The 20,806-nt window shown below is 35.9% G+C and overlaps 1 pseudogene; it reads left to right on the forward strand.

Moving 5' to 3' along the window:
• Nucleotides 1-729: 729 nt before the first annotated feature.
• On the forward strand, nt 730-3,701 carry LOC126719996 (subtilisin-like protease SBT3; annotated as a pseudogene).
• The last annotated feature ends 17,105 nt before the right edge of the window (nt 3,702-20,806 follow it).

Below are 20,806 nucleotides of genomic sequence, written 5' to 3' on the forward strand. Positions count from 1 at the left end.
AGGCAATCGCCTAGGGCCTCTTACTAGAGAAAGGCCCCCAAATTTTGGGGCAAAAATTGAAATATATATATTTTTAAAATATTTTTTTTTTGAGATAAAGGAAAAAAAATTAGTTTTACATTTTTCTTCTATTTTTAAGAAGTACCAAATAATTGAGTAATGTTAGAGATAATACAACTTTAAATACATAGGGCTTACAAATATGTGTCACTAATTAGAAGAAATAATTAAATAGGAAAATACAATAAATTTTATAAATTTTACTTTAAAATCTTTATAAAAATTGATGTGGCAATTAATATGATTTGTAGATGTTAACAACCTATTAAATGCATTTTTAAATTACTTAGTGATACATCTTTATAAGTATCATGTTGTAAAATTTATAATATCCCTAACATCATTCATTCAAATACTTGTTTATTATCTTCTTGAAGTGTCATTAACCACATTCATTGCTACAACATTTGTAAGTTCTTTTTAGTAAAATTTATTATAGTTTTAGCATTTTTTCGAAAAAAAAAAACATATTACAAGATAAAAAGAATGCATTTTTGTTATATAAAAATTATGATATTGAAAACTAGTTAAATATTATTTAATTAATAAACAAAAAGCCCCATTTAAATATATCACCTTAGGCCTCAAAGTTTGTTAGGCCGCCCCTACTTTTTCTCAATCTCTCACCTTGTCTCCACCTTAGCAGAATCTAATAATTATATCATTCACATGGATGTATCAGAGAAGCCCAAAGACTTTGGTAGCCACCAAGAGTGGTACTTGTCCACTCTAACCTCTGCATTAGAAACTTCTAAACTTAGCACCACCAATACATTTTCTACCTCCACTTCTAAGCTTATCTATTGCTACACTCACGTTATAGACGGTTTTGCAGCAAGTCTATCACTTTCTGAGCTTGAGGCCTTAAAAAGCTCTCCAGGTTTTGTTTCTTCAATCAAGGACTTGCCTGTGAAGGCTGACACAACTCACTCACCTGACTTTCTTGGCCTTAGTGGCAACTCGGGCTTATGGCCAGTGACAGACTATGGCCAAGATGTCATAATTGGAGTGGTGGATACAGGAATTTGGCCAGAAAGTGAAAGTTACAATGACAAGGGCATGTTCGAAGTTCCTTCAAGGTGGACAGGTCAATGTGAATTTGACACCAAATTCAACACATCTTTTTGCAACAAGAAGCTAATTGGTGCAAGGTTCTTTAACAAAGGTCTAATTGCCAAATACCCCTACGTGACCAATACCATTAAAAGCCAAAGTGGCCATGTACAAGGTCTTGTGGGATGAGGGTCGTTATTCATCTGATATTATGGCTGCCATTGATCAAGCAATTTTGGACGGTGTAGATGTCATATCCTTATCATTCGGCATAGATGGTGTACCGTTGCATACTGACCCAATTGCCATAGCCACATTTGGAGCCTTGAAAAATGGTGTGTTTGTGTCCACTTCAGCAGGAAATCGAGGGCCTCTTCTTGGGACCTTACACAATGGCATACCATGGGTTTTAACCGTTGCTGCTGGTACCATGGACCGTGACTATAATGGAGTTCTTACTCTTGGCAATGGAGTTCAACTCTTGGGCTCATCTTTGTATATTGGGAAATGGAATTCATCTTCCAATAAAATCCCAATCGTTTTCTTTGATGCTTGTGACAATCTCAAGGGATTGCAGAAAGTTGGGTACAAGCATGGGCGGAGCCATGTTGAAGGGTGGGGGGGCCATGGCCCCCCCAAAATTTTGAAATTTTTAAAAATATATATATATAATTATTTTACTGTTTTCAAAATTTAGTTTACAAAAATAAGAGTTGGCCCCCTCTAAGTATTTGAATTAATCCAATGATGCTTAAAAAAAATAACAATTGGTCTAACAATTATAGAGACAACTTTATTTTTCGCAATTCTATTTGTTATTGTAAAATGTGCTTTTATATCTGTTAAATATTTGAAAAAATTTGGCACCAAACATGTTTGAATTTATCTTTTTCAACCTGTTATGTGACAATTAACAAGTCATTGACTCATTAAAAAATTATTGTCAGTAAAACTACACATAAAATGTCTCTTTAGTTGCCACATAATGGGTCAAAACAAAATAGTTTCAAATATGTTTGGAACCTAATTTGTTCCTCCAAGTTTTGGATCATTCTTGTTTTTGAAAATTACATTAGTTCAATTGAATAATTTTACTTACATTAGTATAAAATTCGATATATTTTATAGAAAATGAAACTTTTTAAGAATTTCACTATGAAAATTGTGAAAATGTATTTTATTAATTTTATGAAAGATAGCCATCAAACATAATTTTGACTGAAAATATTAAGCTCTTTTTTTGTTGGGTGTGTGTATATATATAACTTATCAAATAAAAAAGTGTGTGTATAATAATAAAAAAAGCATGTGTATTTATGTGTGTGTATGAGGTTGTCTTGATAAATATATTAGTGTTGCAACTTGGCCCCCCCAAACAAAAATTCCTGGCTCCGCCCCTGGGTACAAGATTGTTGTGTGCCAAGATAAGAAAGGCTCATTGTCTTACCATGTTCAAAATGCTTACGATGCAAAAGTGGTAGCTGCGGTCTTTATAACCAACGTCACTGACTTGGAGTCCTACATGCAAACCTCATCTCCAGCAATTTTCTTGAACATGAAGAATGGAGAAACTGTCAAAGACTACATCAAAACCAGCAAGTCCAACCCAAAGCAAGCCTTGAGTTTAAAAAGACAACTCTTGGTATCAAACCATCACCAAGAGTTAGTAGCTACAGTTCTAAAGGGCCATCTATAAGCTGCCCATTTGTGCTGACGCCTGACATAATGGCTCCTGGTTCATCAGTCTTAGCCTCATGGCCACCAAAAATCCCAGCTGCCAATGAGGGCAGTTCCTTTCTATATAGTAAGTTCAATTTATTGTCTGGTACATCCATGTCTTGCCCACAAGCAGCAGGAGTGGCAGCACTATTGAAATCAGCACACCCTGATTGGAGTCCTGCAGCCATTAGATCTGCCATGATGACCATATCGGATGCATTCGACAACACACTCAATCCAATCACAGACCTTGGTGATGATAACCATCCAGCCAGTCCTTTTGCCTTTGGAGCTGGACACATCAATCCCAACAAGGCATTAGACCCTGGTCTAATATACGATGTGAATGCACAAGATTATGTGAATGTTCTATGTGGTCTAAAGTATACCAATCAACAGATCCAAATCATCACCAAATCAGCTTCAAATAATTGTTCCAACAAGTCCTTGGAGCTTAACTACCCATCTTTCGTTGCATTTTTCAATGCCAAGGGCTCCAATTCTAGTTTTAGAAGTGTACGAGAATTTCATAGAACAGTGACCAATGTTGGAGAGGGACAATCAACCTATGTTGCAAGTGTGACACCCATTAAAGAAATTAAAGTCAGTGTCACGCCAGAGAAATTGGTGTTCAAAAATAAGAATGAGAAGCAAAGTTTCAAGCTGAGTATTGAAGGTCCACAAAAGCTGAAAGAGGAGTTAGCTTTCGGTTATCTTCGTTGGGTGGATGGTGCAAGTAAACGAGTGGTCTCAAGCCCCATAGTGGCCACAAGTTACAGCTCGAAATTTGTGTCATAGTCCAAACTTTAATTGTCTCTCTTTTTGCTTGTGATATTTTAGCTAAATAAAGCTTCATTAATTAGTTTCAAGTCAATCTATTTCTAACCGGTTGGTAATGTGAAGCCAAGGAAAAAAACAAAACCCGGTTGGTGATAAAAACATTTTAGTTTATTTTTATTGGTTATGGTTTTGTGTGGTTGTTAAGTTGTAGCTTGTTACATCATAAAACTATCAATCAAAAGAAGTTTCATACATTTAGCATCTAGCTAATAGTATAATTATACTTAGGGCGTTCACCAAACTGCACAAACCGCACAAACCACAAAAACCACATCTAAACTGTCCACAAAATGGCATAACCGCACCGACCACAAGTAACAATGCACTGCATAGTATAATTATACTTAGGGCGTTCACCAAACTGCACAAACCGCACAAACCACAAAAACCACATCTAAACTGTCCACAAAATGGCATAACCGCACCGACCACAAGTAACAATGCACTGCACCACATGGTGCAGTGCAGTTTGCAGTTTTATAATAAGAAAACCGCACCGCACCCTCTCTATATATTAATATATTTATTTTTTTAATATTAAATATATTATTAATTAATAGTTTAATACTTCTCAAAAATAAATTAATAGTTTAATAATCCTAGTTTTCAAAAAAAAAAAATTAATAACCCTTGTAAGTGTAATTAGGAAAGTCAATCCAAAATAAAGAAAAACTAGCTCAATATTTTAAGACTTGGCCCAAAACAAATGGGAAAATCAATTTTTTGCTAGGCAGGAAAAGCCCAAAATCTGAAAAATATATTAGTTTCAAACTGCATCTTATACACCGCACCGCACAAGTGACCGCAAAAATAAGGTGCAGTGCGGTTATGGTTTTCGCTAACTCTAAACCGCACTGCACCACACATGTGACTGCAAAAATGAGGTGTGGTGCAGTTATGGTTTTGCATAAACTGCATTGCAAAGTGCGGTGCTAAAAATGGCCAAAAACCACATTGCATCGCACTGCAAACACCCTAATTATATGTAATATCTTGTGGGGGACAAGTTAATTAGTACCTAACATCCATGTGGAATACGAAGGTATGGGCAAAGTCAATGACGCATGGAAGACATTCAGCAAAAATAAATAAATAAATAACACATGGAAGACAAAATATTGCATAATGAAAATTTTTATGCAATGATCATCTTTTTTTTTTTCTTGGCTTCATCATGTGATTAATTATGTATGATAAGGTTTATGAATTCAAATTCGCACTATCACTAACATCATCACATTATTTGTTTTGTGCTAAGTGGTGTTAATAATGGGTATCAATTAACATAATTATTTTTAAGTTGGGTTTACTGAGTTGGTTTGAAATATGACTCATGGAGTTATGTGTTGTAAGCTTATACTAAGCCATCTAGTTGAGCCACATTATTGCAATGTCACAAAGTTTTTTTTTTTTTTTTTCCTCCTTTTTTTAGGGGTTTGCACTTCACACATTCTCTTTAATCAATCTCATTTTCTCTCTCTCAACTCATCATCTTCCCATCAAACAAACAGCTAATGTTTATACTATTAATGAATTTCCATTGGATTCAAATTTCCTTAAATTCAACAATCAATCCTTCTCTCTCTCTCTCTCTCTCTCTCTCTCTCTCTCTCTCTCTCTCCATCTCCTTATCAAACAAATGGTTTCTCTCCCTCTCAAAACATTCAATTGTTTCCCTTTGAATTTAAAACCCATTGATTTAATTTTTATATATATTTTTTGAATTGCTTTCTTTCCACACCAATAGTTACCAAATTACAACTAGAATTAGAAAGTCCATTTGAGATCAGTTTTTCTTTTTCTTCCCTTGAACTTCTTTTCTTTTCTACTGCAATTTTTATGATTTGTACTGGATTTTCTTTTCCGAGGTTGTAGATACCATGTTTCTTTTTTCTTTTTTGAATCAATTGATAGTCTATTTCTTTGTATTCATATTTACAATTTTTCTTTACATAATTGCATTTTACCTATTAAAATTGTTTATGCCTAAAGAATTGGAATGTGTTTTATTGATTTAGTACATGATCATTTCCCTCCCATTTGTTTATTTTATTTTCTAAATGGATTTGTAATTTTTTTAAATTAAATACTACATAAATTCTTGCTAATTTTCTTTTAATCTCATCTAAATCTATACTAATTTTTAACTTCTTAGGATAACTTGGAAGAGAAAACAAAATATTATGATTGATAGGTATGGACTGTTTGGTGTTCATCTTTTTCTTAGTATTTGGGATTATAACTTAACTTTATATGATTATTGTCATTAATTTGTCAAGAAATTATGATATAAATTACATTATGGTAAGTTAGACATACTAAAGTTTTTTTATAAAAAAAAAAAAAAAAAAAAAAAAAAAAAAAAAAAGAACAAAGATCTAATCTCTAATTCTTACCATATATCTTCTAAAAAAAAAAAAATCTTACAATTTATAATTAAAAAAAAAAAAAAAAAAAAAAAAAAAACTTTGGGATGCTTACAATGTTAAACTATTGCATCTATTTTATGATTGTGGACATGCATATAGTATTGCTTCATGTTTTTCATGGTAATATTAATGTCCATTACATTGGAATTAAAAAATTCTATCAATTGAAGCATATACCTTGATGTGATCTCATTCTAGGGAAATTCTGCAACTTAATTCAAATCATGCTAACCAATAGATATTTTGTGAGCGTTTGGTTTCAGCTGAAACCAACGTTCACGTTTTCATTTCAAGTTTCCGTCCCTTTTTTTTTTTTTTTTTTTTTCAGCGCATGAACAGTGAATTTACTGTGCAAAGACAAAAATCACTGTTCATACATTGTATCAGTACTGTTCACGTACTGTAGCAGCACTGTTCACGTATTAAAAATATTAAAAATGGGTCCCACAGTACTTTTCACACATTTAAAAATTATTTTGCTACAGTGTTTTCAGTTTCAGCAACAATAAGTTCAATCCAAACGGACCCTTTATATATACATATCCAATACGAATAGAATGATTTTGTACAGTCCAACACAAATTAAATCATATTACCTTAGTTAGGTTAAATAAACTTATCTAATTCTCAAGAAAAAAAAAAAAAAAAAAAAAAAAAAAAAAAAAAAAACTTAAACTTAAACTTATATCTTATATCTTATTCTGAGTACAATTTGGCTATGATATATTGCGCTTTAATCCATCATACTCCTTAAATATACAAAAATGTGATAGAAATAACATGGGAAATATAATTGATAAATACAATAGGAAATAACCCAAGCCTTTCTTTTGTACTTAAAAAAAAATAAATAAATAAATAAAAAAATCTTAATTGCATACTATAAATTCCACTATTATAATAATTCTTAAATAATATGTACTTTTTTTGAAGAAAAAAATAAAATGTACTTAAATATTCACTATTAGCTCTTTTAGATATGCAATCAATTTTTTTTACCCTAAAGTGGGATTAATTTTCCTCTTAAATTATTCATATAACACACACACACACACATATTAGTAACTAAAAAGTCTTTTTTTTTTTTTTTTTTTTTTTTGGGAGGGGACCTGGGCGGGGGAGAGTAACCTAAAAGGCAATTGTTAAAATAGTTAACTTCTACATACAATTTCCCTTTTGGTATAAGTGGGGGTGAGAAGTCATTCCCTACCTATATATTTCTTCTATCTAATTGAAAAATAAAAAATAAAAAATAAATAAAATTCTCATTTATGAAGGAAATTATTTTCTTCGATAAAATGTTTTGGGAAAAAAAAATATGGAAAGTCTCAAATTTCTCATAAACCTATATGGTACCCCAAAAGTCCTCTATTCGGACTTTCTACTTATGTTACCACATTGGATTTGATGAGTTTTTTTTTTTTTTTTTTTTTTTTTTTTTTTTTTTTTTTTTTTTTTTTTTTTTAAAGAATATACAAGGTCTCTTCCTCTTTCCCAACCTTTCCCTTCCCTCAACACTTCTGTATCGTATATACCTTTTTCCCTTCCCCTACATATATTGTTTTCTTATTTATATATGTTATCTTTTAATCTCTCTTAAAACCAATAAGCATAGTATTTTTTTTTTTTTAATTATCACTACATGTTTGTTTTTTATATCTACTATCAAAGGTACTTCTCTCTCTCTCTCTCTCTCTCTCTCTCTCTCTCTCATTTCTATATAATCTTGATCTTTTATTTGTTAAAATTTAGAAAAATTAGAAATTGTGTTTGGCTTCATCTTGCTAGGTTCTTTTTTTCATGACCATTGGTTTATATGTTGTGAGTTGGGCTAAAACTAAAGACCTAGGAAAGATCAAACAAGATATAGTTGCTACATGAATATTTTAGAAAACAAGAGCGTTAACAAATACAAAAACAAATATGGACATATATAAACAATTATACCATGAATATGTTTGCTTTCCCCTACCCCCCTTTTATGTTATTTATTGATTGACTAAGATCAACTACACATTTAGCTTCCTTAGTTTTTCACATTTTTTAAATTGTATGGAAAGGAAAAATAGAAATCAGTATATATTTTGGAGAGAAATTTTTTTGTAATAGTTTATTCTCATATAGGAGTTTAGTGATTATCAAAATATAAATTGTTATAACTTTGTTTAATAGTTCTTATGTGATAAAATGGAAACAAAGTTTGGATAAATTGCACACTAACTTCTCCAAAAATGCAAAATAATGTTAGCTTTCATATGAAACCATCAAGATTCGTTTTCATGTTCTAATAAAAATTATACATTTTCCATTTTCTAATTCTATTGTGTTTTGATGCATATCTCACTCTATTATAATGTATGTCATATATAATAATTGAAAGTAAAGTTCAATAAGATTAAAAAAAAAAAAAGTGTAGTGTGTTTCCTTGCCAAAAAAAATATGTATTAAAAAAAAATCAAGATATAGACTTCTTTACTTAGATAAAATATATTATATATATTACAATGTAATTATATTATTGTGAGATGAGTTTGAGACTATTACTTATAAATCTTAACTACTATTCTTATTCTTTACTTAACAAAAAAGAATATGACGTCAAATTTTCATGCACATTATGTGGGTCTACAATTAGTATTTTTTTTTTAAACTAGCATTGAATGAAATTTAATCTCCATTTTCAAAAAAAAAATTATATAAATATATATATATATATATATATGCGAGTAGGTCTTGACTCATGAGATGATGTTAAGATGGATGCCACGTATGTGAAAATTGGCCAAAGTGTTTAAAACTTTAAAGCCTAAAACCCTCAACACAAACTACAAAACCTCTCAGTCTCAGACAATGTCACAACAACCCGAAACGAAACGAGTGGTGCTCCTTCGCTGGTACGAGCTCCGTCTCCTATGCTGCACCCTCACTTCATCTCCGCCGTCCGATTCTCCACCGTCTCCTCCTCAACCGCAGTCGTCCAATCATCATCGAACTCACTCTTCACTCCTCAACAACCTCCTCTCTTGAATCGAGGCCAGCGACTATCTCCGCACCCTATCCTCCGACGCCGCCGCACTTGTCCTCCGACAACTCACCGATGACGAGTTCTCCTCCTCCTCCTCCGCCGACCGAGTCTACTCCGAGTTGCTCCACCGCGTCGAGTCCTTCCTTGTTTTAGAACCCGAAGATGACGAGGACAAGGCTTATAGAGCGTTGCTTGTGGTCAGTATCGCCGTCGCCACGTTCCTCACCTTCACTCAGTGCAACATGACTGGGTGAGTCAGTGAAAAAAATTGCAACTTTTTGAAATTTGAATGACAAAAGATCGAACTTTTGATTCTGTCTAATTGTGTGATTGAATTTGGAATAATAGGCCTTTGAAGGAAATGGCAAAATGTCCATTGGCATTGAAGAAAGTGGGTGGTAAAGGAGAAGATGAGGAATTGGTGGAATGGGAAAATTGGGCTCGTAATCAGCTAATGGCTGCTGGCTCTGACTTGCTTGGAAAGTTCTCTAATCTTCAGGTTACTCTACTTTGAATCTAATTCTAATTTGCTTCACAACTTCAACTTCAACTGTACTTATATGCGGGGTCTACCTACTATGTATAAGTACAATGAAGAAGGGGGATTTGAATCTTGAACATCTCCGTTGGAAACCCGCGAGGTGCCAAGTTTAAGGTCATATTTGAATGGTTGGGACTTTGTACAATACAATAGTAGATTGAATTGGAGAACAAACATTCAAACTGTTTTAAAGGAATCTCGTCCAACCTATTGCGTTATCAATAAGATGATTATCTGTGGTGGTCAATTAAGTTATTCAAAAAAAAAAAAAAAACAATGTTACATGATTAGTGGAAAATAATTTTCCATTTTCTTTCCTCCAGATCAATTTGGAGGAAAATTCTGCCCTAGATTGTAGGGGATATCTAAATTTCCATTTTGTCATGGAAATATTTACTCTTTGTTACACCAATGCTACCAAGCTACTGTGCTTTTTAACTTGAATTGCATCCAACTGTTCGTAATTTTATGAATAACATCAACTTAATTTATGGAAGGTGAAATCTATTGACCAGATAATGGTAACTTCTTTTTATTGGTAAATTACACATGAAGATAGTGAGGTTTGAACCTATGATCTCATTCTCTACTTACAATTGTTAGAGGAGGAGGTATCATTTGAGCTAGGACTCATCGGAAATTGGGTAGTAGTATTGCCAATAGCCTTATAGCTTGATTGGCATCTCCTAGTGTGTTTCTAACAAAGATGTCTATGATTCAAATCCACCCTCGTAGCTGTTGAATTCTCAAGAAAAGAAAAAGAAAAAAAAAGGGTAGTAATATTTCATAACTATTATTATTGTTGTTGTTATTTTGAAATCTTAGACAAGTCTTTTTTGCTGTAATGTAGTATTTAGTTTTTGCTAAGATGTTGCTCATGAGGACAAGAGACTTGTTATTTGGAGAAAGTGTGTCTTCCATGTATGGAATTAGTAGCATCTCATGGTGGCTCACTAGGTTCATATTTCTTCAACAGAGAATTTTGGATGAGCGGTCATCTTCCTTGTTTGATTTATTGCACGTCTATGCGGGCGAGACTCTACATCACTTAGCTTCAACCCACTTAGTAAAATAGTCAGTGCCGACTAGTAGAGACCTCTTGTTTCCTGCTGCATTGGGGAAAGGGAAAACTATATTTAAGCCCCATTGAGCAAATGGCCAAGGGCTGGATAAGGGGTTAAGAACTCCTCCTGGCTGATGTATGTTTGGTGAAAATCTTTGGCATTGATCACACTTCTTCACATACTCTTGTACTTCTTTCTGCATATTTGGCCACCAGTAGCCCTAAGTGATGGCTCTGTGAGACAAAGACCTGCCTCCTGTATGGCTTCCGCAAATCCTTTCATTTAATTCCTCAAGGAGCAGCTCTGATGCCTCAGGGTGAACGCAAAGTAGATACGGCCCAGAAAAAGAGCACTTGTATAGTTTTTGGTCCTCGGATAGCCAAAAACAAGGCGCCTTCTCCGTATTTTGTCAGCTTCTATTTTATCCTCTGGCAAGATGTCCTCTCTTAGAAATAGTATTATGGGGTCCATCCAACTAAGCCCTGCTCTAACTTAGTGAACATGAACCATCTTTCCCTTTACCTCTGTGGGTTTGCACAAGTCTTCTATAAGGATAACTTGAGGTAGGCTCTGCGTCGAGGAGGTTACAAGCATGGCTAGGGAATCAGCATATGTGTTTCTACTTCTAGGGATGTGCAGTAGGCTGAAGGATTCAAATCCTAATGCAAATGCCTTACTTGACTTAAATACCCTTGCATCCTCTCATCTCTTGCCTCTAGTTCGCCCTTCACTTGGCCAACAACTAGTCTTGAGTCCGAAAACATCTTTACTGACTTTCCTCCCATTCTTTGAACCATGCTCATTCCCTCCAGCAAAGCTTCATATTCAGCTTCATTATTTGTGGTCAAAAAGCCCAATCTTAATATTTCTCAATGGTGAGCTTTTCAGGGGAGATTAGAACTAGCCCTACTCCAGAACCCCTTTGATTTGCTGCACCATCAACGTATATCTTCCAGAATAAAGGTTCTTGCAGGGAGATTGTGCCGACTGATTTTCCATCCATGTTCTGTGTCGTTGCTACTTCTTCTGATAGGGGTTCAGCGAACTCGGCCACCAGGTCCGTAAGGACCTGGCCCTTAACAGAGGTACAAAGCATGTATTTGATGTCAAAAGCCCCTAGAACTGTGCCCCATTTAGCAATCCTCCCCGTGTAATCAACACTTCAAAGTATGGCCTTGAGTGGAAGCTGAGTTAGGACGACAACTGTATGTGCTTGGAAGTAATGGGGAAGCTTTCGTGTACCATTCACCACTGCCAAGATGGCTTTCTCCAGTTGTAAGTAACGAACCTCGGCCTCATGTAGTGACTTACTCACGTAGTAAACTGGCCGTTATATGCCACTATCAACTCGTATCAACACCAAACTCACAGCAAGAGGGGCCACAACAATATAAGCAAATAGAATTTCATCCATCTCAGGATTGGACATGATGGGTGGATGAGAAAGATATTCCTTAAGCTGTTGGAAGGCCAAAGCACATTCTTCAGTCCACTCAAATCCCTTCCATTTATTCATCAACAGGAAAAAGGGTCTACATCTATCCGCTGACTAGGAGATAAATTGGTTTAAGGCAGCAGTCATTCCGGTTAGTTTCTGAACTTCATTTAGATTCCGAGGTGGTTGTTGTAGATTTTTTATTGCCTTAATCTGGTCAGGATTAACCTCGATCCCTCGATGAGTCACCATATAGCCTAGAAACTTGCCTAATCCCACACCAAAAGAGTACTTGGAGGCGTTAAGGCGTAGCTTATGTTTCCTTAAAATTTCAAAAATGTTTCTGAGGTCTCCCACATGCTCAGACACCACCTTGCTCTTCACCACCATGTCGTCTATATAGACCTCAATACTCTTGCCCAACTGCGGTTCAAACATCTTAGTCATCATCCTTTGATAGGTGGATCCCGCATTTTTCAATGATAGTTTCCAGTGGGAGTGACAAAGGTTATCTTCTCCTGATCATCCAGGGCTAGTGGTATTTGATGGTATCCTTGAAAGGCGTCTAAGAAACTCATCCGAGGATGGCCAACAATGGCATCCACCAGCTGGTCTATTCGAGGCATAGGGAAGGGATCTTTTGGGCAAGCCTTGTTTAAATCCGTGAAATCAACACATACTCGTCATTTCCCATTCTTTTTCTTCACTACCATAGTATTGGCCAGCCATTCAGGGTAGAAAACTTCCTTGATAGCCCCTGCCTGTTTAAGCTTTATCACCTCATCTTTGACAACATCAGAATTATCTCTAGATGAGCGTCGAGGAGATTGTTTTTTGGGGGTAATAGATGGATTAACATTAAAATGGTGGCAAATGAAGTTTGGGTCCACCCCCGAAGCTTCATAAGCACTCCACACGATTACATCCACATTTTTTCTAAGAAACTCAATTAGCTCTTCTCTCTCTTGGGGAGGTAGCTGAGAGCTGACCTGGAAGAACTTCTCCTGATCATCGCCAACAATGACCTTTTCTAAATCTTCCCACTTCGCTTCCTCGGTTGATCCATTATTGGGCAATACCAGAGTTTTTGATTGCTATAAGTCCCTTTCAACAGAGGCCAAGGATTTAGCATTGTGCTGATGTAAAATGGCAGCCACCATGCACTGCCTAGCCTTGGACTGATTCCCTACAATCTCTTTAACCTGGCCATCGAATGGATACTTCACCTTCTGATGCAGGGTAGAAGAGACGGCTTCTAAGGCATGAAGCCAAGGTCTAGCCACGATAGCTGTGTAAGGTGAATAAGCATCCACCACAATGAAGTCCACTTCCACCACGTCCGAATCGGTCTGTATAGGCAATCTAATCTGACCTCTTGGAGTAACAGTCTTCCCCTTGAAACTTACTAGAGGGGAATCGTATGCCGTTAGGTCATCGGGTTTCAAATTTAGCCCCTTGTACAGGTCGGGGTACATTATCTCGACAGTACTTCCCTGGTCTACCAACACTCTCTTCACATCATACCCTCCTATCCTGAGTGTGACCACCAAAGCATTGTCATGGGGTTGGTTAGTTCTGATCTTATTGTCGGCCAAGAAGCCTAGAACCAGCGGGGCCTCTATTCTGGCTCTTTTTGGCTCTGAATTGCTGTCTTTAGTGGATAGCCGAGCCACAAACATCACTCTCGAGGGACAAGAACTGGTCTTACCAAGGGCAACGAAGATGACATTGATCGTTCCCAGAGGAGGTCTTGAAGAAGCATCTCTCCGGGGATCCAAACCTATCTGCCCCACTTGGCCACTGGAATGGTGCAACAGCTGCTTCAACTTCCCTTCTCAGACCAACTGGTCCAGATGGTCCCACAAATTCTTGCAGTCTTCTGTAGTGTGCCCCTGGTCCTAATGATCTTGGCAATAAAGGCTCTGGTTGCGTCTCATAGGGTTTCCAACCATCTTGTTCGGCCATTTGAAGAACGGCTCATTCTTAATCTTCTCTAGAACCTGATGCACCGGTTCTCGAAATACTGCATTAACAGTCTGGGTGTTGGTTGACCTTGATTGTTTAAAAAAATCTCTCCGAGATCAGTTGTTATTGAATCGGTCCGACCTGAAATCCCTCTTTTCCTGAGGGATAACCTTAGCCTTTCGTTTACCCAATTGCTGGTCTTCCTCAACCCTTTTATACTTGTCAATCTGGTCCATGAGTTGGCACAGGCTGGTGATAGGCTTTCCTGTCAGGGACTTCCTTAAACCATGCTCGGTTGGGAGGCCACTCTTGAAAGTACTGATGGCGACGTCATCAAATTCACTATCTATCTCATTATACGTCTCCCAGTACCTGTCCGAGTATGCTTTTAGGGTCTCCCCTTCTCACATGGACAAAGACAGTAGGGAGTCCAAGGGCCGAGGGACCTTGGTACATGTAATAAAACAAGAGCCAAATGCCCGAGTAAGCTCCTTGAAGGAACCTATGGAATCTGTCCTTAGGTCGTCAAACCATCTCATCGCCACGGGTCCTAGACTGGATGGGAACACCTTGCACAACAAGGCTTCATCCTTAGAATGGACAATCATTCTCTAACTGAAATGGCTCACATGCTCCACCAGGTCTGTTCGCCCATTGTAGATGATGAATGTTGGCTGATGGAAACGCAGAGGAAGAGTTGCCTTTTCAATCCTATGCGTGAAGGGCGACTTGGAAATCTAGTTCAAGGCTTTGCTCATCGCATCATTTCCCAGCCCTCTATGAGTTAGGCTCTTGCATTTGAGTTCACGATGGTGCTCCTCTTCATATGAGAAGGATTCACTAGGAGGAGTCCTTGATCTACGTCGATAACTGTTATCCTTCTCATCATTGGAAGAGGAATCAGATAAAGTGGGAATTCTTCTTCATTGTGCATGGTGTAACTTCTTCTTTAGATGTTCGATCTCCCTTTGCATGACTTTATTATGTTGCTCTTAAGAGACGTGACTCCCAACTCGAGAGTGGCTTTTGCTTATATGCGTAGTGTGCACGCTACCCTCTTGATCTCTCCTACGCTCAAGGTTGGCGAAAGGATTTTCACGTTGGGATGCTATGGATTCTACCTGGTGTGGACCTGAACCTACCATAGTTGACCATTGTTTTCACTATCACACAAGTTCTTCCCATAAACGGCACCAATTGTAGGGACACAATTTACAACCCAAGCCCAAAATGTGTGGGAGCTTAACCCAATGAGCCCAATACAATAAATTTGTAGAGAGTGGGTCGAAGAACTATGCCCTAATGAATTTGACAACGGCTAGTATGGGTTTGGAAGATGATTAAGCAAGAACAAAGAAGGTAAAGCTAAACGACTTCACTATTTGAAGAGGTCAAACTTATATAAATTGGTTACAATTGAAGACAAGAACAATTTAGATTGCTACAGTATTCTCTTTCCTTTTCTCGATCCCCTAGATATGGAGGATATCTCACATTATATAGCTCCCTTGGGATCATCTTGATCCTACATTTGTTGATCGTTTGAGCCCTTACTTGAGTACCTGTCCCATCAAACACCTTCATTGGCTTTCTGTGAGTTGTGATAGCCAAGACAACACTGTTCAAAAGTCTTCTCCACATAAATGCGCCAGAAAAGTAGCCGCAGTGCATTTAATGCGGCGGTAGCAGCCTTTCCTTAGATATTTTTGGATTTCCTTCTTTCTCATATGTTCATTAGGCATGTCCCTATCATTGGGGCTTTCTGGAAGGTCATTCTAATAGCCGGAATAGATACTTGAGCAGCATTCATCGTATCCGAGGAGTAGTTCCTCCTTAGATCACCCTCCATTCGTTCCCTACTTATGAGACTTTAAATGGGAACCCCTAACAACTATTTGTTCCTCCTCGGACTTATCAATGTCCTCGGACAAAGTCCAAGGCCCAATATATGATATTGGGCCCTTATCCCCACACCCTCATTTTTTGTGAGGCAAATTCTACATGTCTTCAATATTTATGGTGTTTTTTCATTTGTTTTGAGGCGGTACCGGTTTTGAAAAATTGATATATGTTTTATCTAGTGATTCATAAATACATGTAGACAATTTAGACAAATTTTGTCATATTCAAATCAACCAATTTTATATATATATACACAACACAATTTATCAAGCATCTTCATTTTGTTGATTATACCTTCTATATTTATTTATTGTGATAAAATGGAGGTTATTCTTTGTGAGGTAAATTCTACATATCTTCTATATTTATTATGTTTTTTCATTTGCTTTGAGATGGTAACGAGTTTGCGAATTAATTTAAGTGAATTTGAAATGCTGGTAGTAGGAGGAGAGCTAATGCTTATTGAGGAATTGCAATAACTTTTGGGGAATATGGTTATGGTGCTATGGACATGAAGTTACATACCTGTGGCGTCGCATAATGTCATCCAAATATGGGGAAGAAGGGGGAAGAAGGTGGTAGAAGGTATACAAAAGCCAGTAGAAGGATGTATGGATGTAGTTTGTGGAAGAGTATCAAAATTGGTTAGAACACTTTCTTCCATCATGTGGATTTTGAGGTTGATGATGGCAATCAAGTAAGGTTTTAGTATGAAAAGTAGTATGGCAACCTTCCTTAGGGACTTTCTATTTGAGTGTTCGATCGATAGGGAGGCTTTAGTTTATGTTGTGTTGGATTACTAAGTGGGCTAATTAGGAGTTGGAATTTGCGTTTCCATATAGACTTTGGTGCATTAAGATCCTAACGAGGTACCATTTTTTATGTGGGCAGTAGTTTGGGTAAGATTATTACAATTGATAACTTCATCAAGGGGATAATATTTAGTTGACTGTTATTGTCTATGTTGGTGTAGTTAGGGAATGGTGAAACATCTATTGCTCCATTTGTGATGTTGCTTATGCTTTGTGGAGTGAAGTTTTTAAATTATTTAAGTCTTTGTTAATTCAAATGACTATTTTGGACTCACGCTGACATAGCTAAGACTTTGAGCTACAATGCTTATTTATAGTTTATTCAATTTATGATTGAGCTACACACACTTGTAATTTTATGAAGAACCTACTAACATTATACTGAGAATGTGACATAATTGTTAATGAAGCAGCTCCTCTTTTTACATAAACCTCTTCTCTTAAAGCACCATCTAAGTAGATTGAAATAGATTGAATGGATTGAAGTGGACCATATGGACTAAAGGGGACCAAAATTGACCAAATGGACCGAATAGACCAAAATGCATCAAAATGGATTGTATGGACTGAATAGACCAAAGTGGACCAAAATGCACTGTAGTGGACCATATGGACCAATATGGACCAAAATGCACCTGACCAAATGGACCGAATAGACTGAAGAGGACCAAAATGCACTGAAATGAACCATATGGACCGAAATGGAGCAAATGAACCAAATAGACCGAAGTGGACCAAAATGCACCAAAGTGTATCATATGGACCGAAGTTTACCAAATGGACTGAATTGACCGAAGTGGACCAAATGCACCAATGTGGACTGAATGGACTGAAGTGGACCAAATTTCAGCAAATGGACCGAATAGACCGAAGTGGATCGAAATGCACCAAGGTGGACTACATGGACCAAAAAAGACCTAAGTAGACTAAAATGGACCAAATAGACCGAAGTTGACTGAAATGCATCAAAGTCGACCATATGGATCAAAGTGGGCGAAAATAGACTGAAGTGAACCAAAATGGGTAGAAATAAACCCAAGTGGACTAAAATGCTATGTTAATATGACTCAATTGGAGTGTGATAACAATAAATGCTGCCCTTTAGTTTTTAAATATTATATAAATAGGTCATGCTAACAAATGCCCTTAGGGTAATTGTTAATAAACCATAATAGGAAAGTTTTGACCACTTTCATGAGAAATATAAAAATTTGTCACAACATTTATTGTTTTATTATTCTCCCAACAAAATGTTTCGAAAATAGCTCCTAAATCAATGCCCTATATAAATATGGATCATGCTAACGAGTGCCCTTAGGAAAGTCTTGACATCACTTTTATGGGAAATGAAAAAACCTATCAAAACATTAATTGTTTTTTTTTTCTTTTCCCATAAAAACTTTATTTAACTGGATTCTTAACTAGTGCCCTAAGGGCACTCATTAGCATTTCCCTATAAATATAGATGTACAATTTTTTCTCACTCTGTCAATCTCAATAAAATTGTCATCTTCATTAAATGAAAAATAAATCAATACCCGAGGAAACAAAATTACATCTCCACAATTATATTTTATTTTTGGGGCTAGTGAGTTATGAAATTCTTGGGTGGATGAATCGTTGAAACCCATGCCCATTAAAGATTTGCATGCACTGTAAGAATCTTTTTAGACTAGTATCAAAATGTGAATCTTAAGGTCAATTATTATTATATTCAAAGGGTTTTAAGCGACGTATGGAAAGTTTCATATATATCTAAGATGAGCACATAACTTTTATCCCTTAACTTTTATGGCAATACTAAGGATACAATTATTTCCACACCCAAATTTACAATTTGCTAATTTGTGTGATTGTAAGTGGTTGGCAAAACATGGTGGGTCCATATCACAAAAAGTGTCTACCACCAATAGTCGCATAAGATAGCAAGTAGTGAAACTGAGTTTGCGATTAGTGTGTCTTATTCCTACTTTTTATGTTACAACATTTGCTACAATTTTGATATGGCAACCTATGAGTGGTGGATAAAAAGTGGTTGACTTATGTAAACTGATAGATAACCACTCACAATTGGTCAAATCAAAGTTGTTACAGAAGTTTTGGTCCAAGAAGTGGTTGATTTATATAAAAGTGATAGATAACTACTCATAATTGGTCAAATCAAAGTTGTGACAAAAGTTGTGTCCTAGAAGAACACTTATTTGAGTTTTTGTTGATAGAAATGACTATTTAGGGCTTACGTTTGTTGGAATTATACTTAAAAAGTAATAATTTAAGATAAACAAATATAATACATCTATCAATTAACAATTATATCATGTGCATATGTAATAAAAATCAACAATAAGATATGAGAAATTTACATACTAGATTATGTTATTCAAGGACCTCACAAGCAATCAGGATGCTCTCCCCAGCTGGTCAGGATTAACAAGAGCTTTATTTTCTCTTTCACACCCCCTTGCAAGTGTGGCCTTGATAATATTTATAATATTTAGAAAGGACATGACCAACCATAAAATCCTTCCTATCGTAATAACACTTCATGTAACAGAAATATTACATTTGTTAATAAACAACTTTATTAATTAGATTCATTAATGAAGAAGTTCATTAATGTGTTATTACTTTTGTAACTCCATGCTAATACATGGATTCATCTATCGTTCATATCCAGAACTACTATAATGACAACACCTTTAATAGGAGTTCAAGTTACTGGTATTGACACGATAGATTTATTAAAGCCAACACTCAACGTGCATGAATCTCATTATAGAAGGACTTCCGAGATTATTATGCACTAACCATCGAAAGACTAGCCCTTATTGTCTTCTATAGTCTGAGCAATTTTAACTTGCACCTCCTTTCCATCATGGTCCAACAATGTACATATTAGAATAGGCTACATCATGATGGATATGGTCAAGTCAAGGACTACAATGAATGCATTCATAATCTTAGTCTACTAAATCAAGTAGACCTATTTCAATATATCAATATATTACATCATAAAAATATTGCATAATTTCACAAGAGACTGAATATTTATTTGTTAATAATAAAGGCATCATATATATTATGTTTGGCCACATTATTCCAACAGTCTCCCACTTGGCCTAACATAACCCCATTTCCAATACATGTGTTTCAAATAGCCCAAAGGACAAGCCTTTGGTAAAAGGGTCAGCCAAATTTTGCTTTGATGAAACCCTCTAAACAACCACTTTCTTCTTCTTAATCATATCTCAAATGTAATGGTAACGACCCTCTATATGTTTTGCGCGAGAGTGGCATTTCAGATCTTTGGTGATAGCAATGGCAGAATTGTTATTACACAAAATGGGAATGGGTCTTTGAACACATTCTACAATTAGCAATTCTGTTAAGAATTGTTTTAAATGTACTACTTTTTTTGCCGCAGCATTCAAAGCTATATATTCAGCTTCCATCATAGACTGAGCAACACATTCTTGTTTCTTACTTTTCCATGCAATAGCTCCACCACATAACATAAATACAAAACCAAAGGTAAACTTTCGACTATCTAGACACCCTTGATAATCAGAATCTGAAAATCTAGATAATTTTAAATCATCAGAGCCATGATATGTCAATTTCCTACCTTTAGTTCGCTTCAAATATCTGAAATCCATTGAATAGCCATCCAATGAAGTTTTCCTAGATTACTTTGAAAACGACTAACCATACTGATTGCAAAAGCAATATCTGATTGAGTAAAGATCATGAGATACATAAGGCTTCCTACAGATAGCAGATGCATATGGGTGTAACTTTGGGTTTAGTTTGTCTTGCTCATTTTTAGGACAATCTTTCTGAGAAAGTGGCCTAAGAAAATTATAGGGAATCCTCCCACTCAAACAGTCAACCATAAGAAACTTTTCTAGTAAAGTCTCGATATATTTTTCCTGGGAGAGACTCAATTTTTTATTCACCTGGT

Source organism: Quercus robur, chromosome 3, assembly GCF_932294415.1.
Source record: "Quercus robur chromosome 3, dhQueRobu3.1, whole genome shotgun sequence".
NCBI classification, from domain to species: domain Eukaryota; kingdom Viridiplantae; phylum Streptophyta; class Magnoliopsida; order Fagales; family Fagaceae; genus Quercus; species Quercus robur.